The 6,823-nt window shown below is 41.5% G+C and overlaps 1 non-coding gene across 1 annotated transcript; it reads right to left on the bottom strand.

Annotated features, from left to right (window-relative positions):
- Positions 1-6,078: 6,078 nt before the first annotated feature.
- trnad-guc (transfer RNA aspartic acid (anticodon GUC)) lies at positions 6,079-6,150 on the bottom strand. The gene has a single exon. It is a non-coding gene; the product is annotated as a tRNA-Asp (tRNA).
- Between the last annotated feature and the right edge of the window lie 673 nt (positions 6,151-6,823).

Here is a 6,823-nt window from a genome sequence, read left to right as displayed (position 1 = left end):
CATTTTTAATTTACCCATAAAATTAAAACTTTTAAAATGTGTTACAGTTTGTTTGGGTGTCTGGCATAAAAAATGCCTTGAGTGAATTACAGATGACCTCCAGCACCATTCACAGGTGAGTCCCTATATAAGGTTTCTTGAATATCTAACATCTCTTGCTGTTTCCAATTATTTAATTTGTTTCTCATTCTTTCAGGAGCCACAGTCTTCTATATGTTCTGTGGACAATCTGGTGTCAGATGAGGACAATTCAGAAGTGGGTAACCTATCAGATTTTGATCACAGCCTGTCTGATGAGGAGTACATACCAGACTCGGAGTCACAAAATGATAATGATTCAGATACAAGCATACCCTCGATGTCTAGCGGTAGAGAGGTTACAGAAAAAACTGTTATGGCTGAAGGAACATCTCATGGATCAGATGCAGACATCCAAGTTTGGCCTAGCCAATCCAAGGCTCCACCACCTCTTAAAGACCATGTGATTCCCAGTGCTGCTAAAAAATCACATTTAGGTACATCCACCAAAAAGGCATCAAAGAAAAAGCCAAAGGATGAAGCACAGCTTCTCAATCACAACTCAAGTCAATTGACTATGACCATAAAAAATTACTGTTACATTTGTGGTAAGCCACAAAGCAAAATTTCTCGCCACCTGAGAACACATAAAACGCACGCTGAAGTTGTATGTTTGTATGTTTTTTCCCTACCTGAGCACTCACAAGAGCGGAAAACACTATTAGAGAAAATGAGAAATAAGGGAAATTTTAGACATAACGTTGCAGTTTTACAAGATGGACCATTGAAAGTTAAGAGAAAACCTAAAACTAAATCATTGGCAGGAAAGTTTATTTCCTGTATGCATTGTCAAGGGATGTACATTCGGAAAGAGTTTTGGCGACATGTCCGCAAATGCCCCTGCAAGCCAGAAAATAAAGATACTGAAAAGGAACCTGGAAGAACCAGAGTGCTGGGTTTGGCTGCTGCTCTACAGACTGCATCCAGTCACCGGATTCCAGGTGGTGTGTGGAAGCTCCTGACAGCCATGAAACAGAACGAGGTTGCTTCGGTTGTGCGAAATGACCTGTGTATTGTTCAGTTTGCCCAGTCCCTCTACAACAGACATGGGCAAGATGCTACAAAGAGTGAATACATGAGACAGAAGCTCAGGGAAGTTGGTCGCTTGTTGGTGTGTCTGCGCTCGGAATTCTCAATACAAAACCTGGAGGAGGCTGTGAGAGAAGTAGTTTGAGGCCACCCTCAAACTACTTCTCTCAATGGAGAAAGGACATCTTTCCAGAATGCAGGGAAAATCATTGGATGAGATTGAACTTGAGGGTATGTATATCTTGAGTGATTATTTAGTCTGAACACAGTGCATGTGTACACTGTCTTCATTTGACCTTTATTCACACCATGTCCCAGAGGAAATTGTGTTTAGTGATGATGAAGCCAAGGACGGCGAGAATGAGTCCGATGATAGTGGAACGGAATTCACAACGGCAACGGAGTGTGAAACTCGTGAACCTGTTGATGCTGCTTCAGAGTCTACAGTCACAGAGCCGCTCCATGACACGGGAGGTTTTGGTAAGTTGCCTTACACTATACTTGTGTTTCTGATGATGAAATGTATTTTACCACGACAAAAACTTTTTTCCATATGTGTTCAGCAGAAACTGTGTCAACAGTGACATCCACGGTAAATGAGACTGTCTCTGTATCTGAAGGTAAGGCAAGTTTAGTTGCAGAGCAATGTTACATAAGGCGTAAACACATTCATGGAGACGATGGAAAACACATTTAAAAAAGTTGATATAAAGACACAAATCAAATTCAAAAGAATAAAATAGATAACTATATAGTGTTGTGTATTTTAGAAGTTTAGATCATTACATTTACATTACATGTATGCATTTAGCAGATGCCTTTGTCTAAAGCAACTTAAAAGAAGAGGATTAACATTCAAATGAAAACAAACACAATCAAAAACCTTACTAAGAGTGCAACACTGGTGCTTTGAATTTGATGTAAGCAGTGTAGCTCATTGAACAGAAGTGTGATGCTCTTTTTGGCTGGTTGAAAATCAGACGTGCAGCTGCATACTGGAGCAGAAGCACCGGCTGGAACACCTATTAGGAGGGCATTGCAGTAGGTAAGAGAGGCGAGGTCTGGATCAGGAGCTGGGTTGCATGTTGAGTTAGGTGCGGCAAGACTGGGCTACAGAGGCCCCAAGTAGACATGCACGTCTTAACGTAGTATTGTCTTCACACAAGGAGGGCTGACACGTCAGTGTTACCCCTAATATTATGATGCAATAGTAGCTGCACTATTGATTGCACCTAGCAGTGCTAGTAGTTAGCACCTTCTGATGGGTTCCGGGTATGTTTGAAATCAGGTGGTTTAACCCACAAGCAGATTTTCCTCCTGGGAGTTTCAGCTGGAGTCTGTGGTGGATGTGACAGAGGAGAACAACACGCCTCACCCCCTTCATGCCACGCTGCATGAACAGCACTGGGACTACCCAAGAGCAGCACAGAACGCCACAGGAGGTCTTTCCTGAAAGTGGCCATCAGACTGATTTTTAGTGACACTTCTACTACTTATACTCTTCTACTTTAATTGTAACTTGATACCTCTGGCAAAATAATTTTAATATTTAATTTTAAAAATTGCACTCTACTACATAAAGAGTATTTTCATTATTTTTCAGCTGCAGCTTATGTGAAACTTCGTCTCAGTGGTGAAATTATGATGAATTGGTAAAAAAATGATTTAATCCTAGGAATAAGTAAACAGGAATCTGTGGCAATAGGTAAATGTATTAACACACTTGTTTGTGTCTGTGTCTTCTGTTTTTCTACAAGATGCTTGTCCAGATAATGAAGTAAGAAGAGCACCAAAGAAACCATGGTCCAAGGCTGAGGTCAACGCAGTAATGCGACATTTTAAAGATCACATATCTAAAGGACAACTGGCAACCAAAACTGAATGCACTCACTGCAAGATGGCTGAAGGGTCTGTTTTAGCACAGAGAACAGTGCAAAATATCAGGGACTTTGTTAGAAACCGAGGAGTAACTGCAAAAAGACAGTCACAGAAGGAAATGTAATGTATGTAAATCCACAGATTTGCACATAGAAACTAAGTTTCTAAAAGCAATCAGTTACTAATATGGGAGAGTAACTACGTTGTAGTAACAGATTTAATATAAAGTTATTAGAGTTAAAGTTTGTTTTGTATGCATGTGTGACATGCTTTTTTTACATTTGATTAATGTAAATGCACTTATAATCAAATTTAATTTAAATTCTGTGCAAAGAAGAGCACACGGTTGTGTTAGTTAAGTTATCTTTATATTGAAACCTCCCATATTTATTTTGTAGAATGTTCCTGTTAAAATATATTAGCAAGAAGGAAAATGTAAGTGCATTCATTTTTATGCACCTCTTTCTGTTTATATGTTTATTATTTTTAGTTTTGGATTTGTGCAATAGCACGTAGAATACCAATAAGTTTGGTTGCTAGGCAACCAAACTAATTAAACAACCTGTCCATTTAATCCTGTGTTGTCAGGTGTGTATTTATGTTAATCCATGTTAATTTAAAAGTGACGTCATAGTCCAGATAATGCATTTTCTTGTTCTCATAAACCACAGATTTATCAAAAAGTGAAATGTCTGCTCAAACCACAGTTGGAGCAGGGTCATGTGTATAGAGTTCTGTTGCGTGTATCTGAACTCTGAAGTGACCCAAATTTTTTTCAAGTTTTTTAGAGTAACCTAAGCCAACTCCCATAGCTCTAGGACCATGGGAAAGGGTAGCCCATCTAGACCACCTTCAGGCCTGTTTCGAGAAATTGTCCATCTAAACCATAAAAACCCTTGTGTGTGTGTGTGTGTGTGTGTCAGTGTGTGTGTATGTGCGTGTGTGTGTCTGTGCGTGTGTGTGTCTGTGTGTGTGTGTATGTGTGTGTGTGTGTGTGTGTGTGTGTGTGTGTGTGTGTGGTCAGCCTTCATCCTTCCTGTCAGCAGAGCAAAGCTGTATCAGTGTCTCATCCAGGTCTCAGCTCCTCAGGCTTTCTTCAGAAGAGCTGTCACTGTTGGAGTATCTGTTGCACAAGTGCTGCACATATCTGATCTAAGTTCTTTCTGAATCCTCACATCTAAAGTTACAGAGAACTTTTACAAACTCCCTTCTTGTTGGCTGCTACAAGCCTCCACACATCAGAGGCCTGCACACCATGAGCTTCCTGCACTTCCTGCTGTTGATGACAGCTCTCTCTCAGATTGGGAGATTAGACTGATGTGACTGTGACATCATGACGTCACTATTCAGAGCCTGCTGTTTAACATGGTGCTCACAGAGAGACAGAAACAGCAGCAGCACTCTGTGAGCCAGGTCCACTCTACTTGGAGGAAGTAAAACGCCTCATTTCATCAAGATGGAGACACTGAAAGAACACAACCAGCAGCTGTGACACATCAGCTTTTCCTCTTAATCTACTCAGTTCATGGATGTTCTGACACACGTCCTGCCTCGTGCTTCAACAGGAAGACTCATCAAGTTGATAGCAGCTTCAAAATAAGTGTGTATAAGTATTAAAACACTAAACTGTGACTTCAGTGAGTCTCCTTTATTTGAACTGATTCATAAAATGATCATAAACACATGACAAATGAAATCCATTCAAACTCTGAAGTTCACCTCATCATATCCCAGTGGCAGACAGAACAGGCCCCTTGAGTGACAGCAAAGCAGTGAGCCCCCTGCTGGTGATCAGCTGCATGTACCAGAAGCAGACAGAGATTTCTGATATGATGTTAAAGGTGTCACAGAGGAGGATCCGACTGTCTGACCTCTGATTCTTCTGTCAGCATCAGACACATCACAGTTTGATCAGTTTTCAGATCACACACAGCAGCATCAGTAACACTGAGCAGACATTACACACTCCATCAAACACACACACACACTGCTCACTTATAACAGGGATAATAAGTAAAGTTCTTTACAATAAATTCACATTCACATTTTATTATCACTTCACACATGGCACAGTATATATGGCAGAGAGTTAAAGGTGGAATATGTAGTCAGAGTTAATACCAAATATTGACACTAGGTGGCAGCACTTCAGCCTCCATCCACTGCTGCACTACCAGCACCACTCTCAGTGCTTTTTGTTTCCATTGACTGTACAACATGATTCAATCCATGTTATTTATATGACAAACTATGTGTAGTGTTTCTATGTGTGTAGCTGACATGTTGCTCAGCTTCCATTGGACACATATACTAGATGGAAGCTGCAGCAGGATTGGCTGATGACTGATCACAGGTGTGAACAATCAGCCGGTGACGAGTGGAGCAAGAGCAGCTGCCCATGCTGCAGAGACACAAACAGCAGCAGCGCTCTGTGACCCATGTCCACTCTGTGTGTCCTCCAGACAGTCTTAAGATTAAGATTAAGAAACCTTTATTAGTCCCACAATGGGGAAATTGCATTTTTGCAACAGCAGGTACAGACAGCAAAGGATAAGTTAAGAAAAGATATATATGATAAAATAAACTACCAATAAAATATAGAATAGAATCATCAACAGTTTACATATGAACAGTTATTGCACAGGTGAGTGGAGGGAGAAGTGGTCTGTAAGAAAACTGTACATAGTGCATCAGAAACTAAATAAATAATGTGTTGTACACTGTGGTGTGTGAATATTGCTCCTATCAGAAGTGGTTATTATACAGTCTGACAGCAGCAGAGGTTGTGTGTAATGACGCAGCTCACCAGCAGAGGGTGTGTGACGGAGCAACAAGCAGAAACTACAGAGGAGAAGAGACACAACAAAGATCAGAACAGACACACTCAGCTCTTCTCTCTGAGACCATGATGATACACACACACTGGACACAGAGCATAGAGCCCAAGAAATAATATAATCTAAAGCTCACAAGACACAAGACGAACAGAACAGAACAGAACAAATACTTTATTTATCCCAAACTGGGAAATGTTTTCTATTGCAGCAGCAATGTACAGGGTCAGTATCATCCTATCTGCTGGTAAAAGTCTTTCTCCCCGTCGGGGAATCGAACCCCGGTCTTCCGCGTGACAGGCGGAGATACTATCCACTATACTAACGAGGAATGCTGACAACCACCATCTGTCATAGCAGCAGCCACCTGGTGCGGTCATGTGTCAGCTGGGGTGTGACGGAGTGGCTACGTCAGTAACTGTGGGCAGACTGCAGATGTGTGTGCACCCAGACACACACAGGTCCCAGCTGAGAGCAGCCGGACCTTCCTGTCCTCCTGTCCATCGCTGTCCAAGGTGAACCGACACCACCAGACCACAGGGCCATTATTTATTTAGCAGGAAAGAAGAAGATGCTCTGCAGCATTCAGGTGTGTTAACACAGTGCAGAGAGAGGAAGACATGAACAATGGTGTCAGAGCAGCAGCTGTTGCTGCATCAACCTGGAAATCAAACTGTTTATATACACTCAACAAAAATATAAACGCAACACTTTTGTTTTTGCTCCCATGTTTCATGAGATGGACTTGAAGATCTAAACTTCATTCCAGATACACAATATTACCATTCCTCTCAAACATTGTTCACAAATCTGTCTAAATGTGTGATAGTGAGCACTTCTGCTTTGCTGAGATAATCCATCCCACCTCACAGGTGTGCCACATCAAGATGCTGATCTGACATCATGATTAGTGCACAGGTGTACCTCAAACTGCCCACAATAAAAGGCCACCCTGAAATGTGCAGTTTTGTCTCACAGCAAAATGCCACAGATGCCACAAGCAT

This window comes from Parambassis ranga, unplaced genomic scaffold (genome assembly GCF_900634625.1).
Source record: "Parambassis ranga unplaced genomic scaffold, fParRan2.1 scaffold_22_arrow_ctg1, whole genome shotgun sequence".
NCBI classification, from domain to species: Eukaryota; Metazoa; Chordata; class Actinopteri; family Ambassidae; genus Parambassis; species Parambassis ranga.
This window is presented reverse-complemented; position numbering and strand designations above follow the sequence as displayed.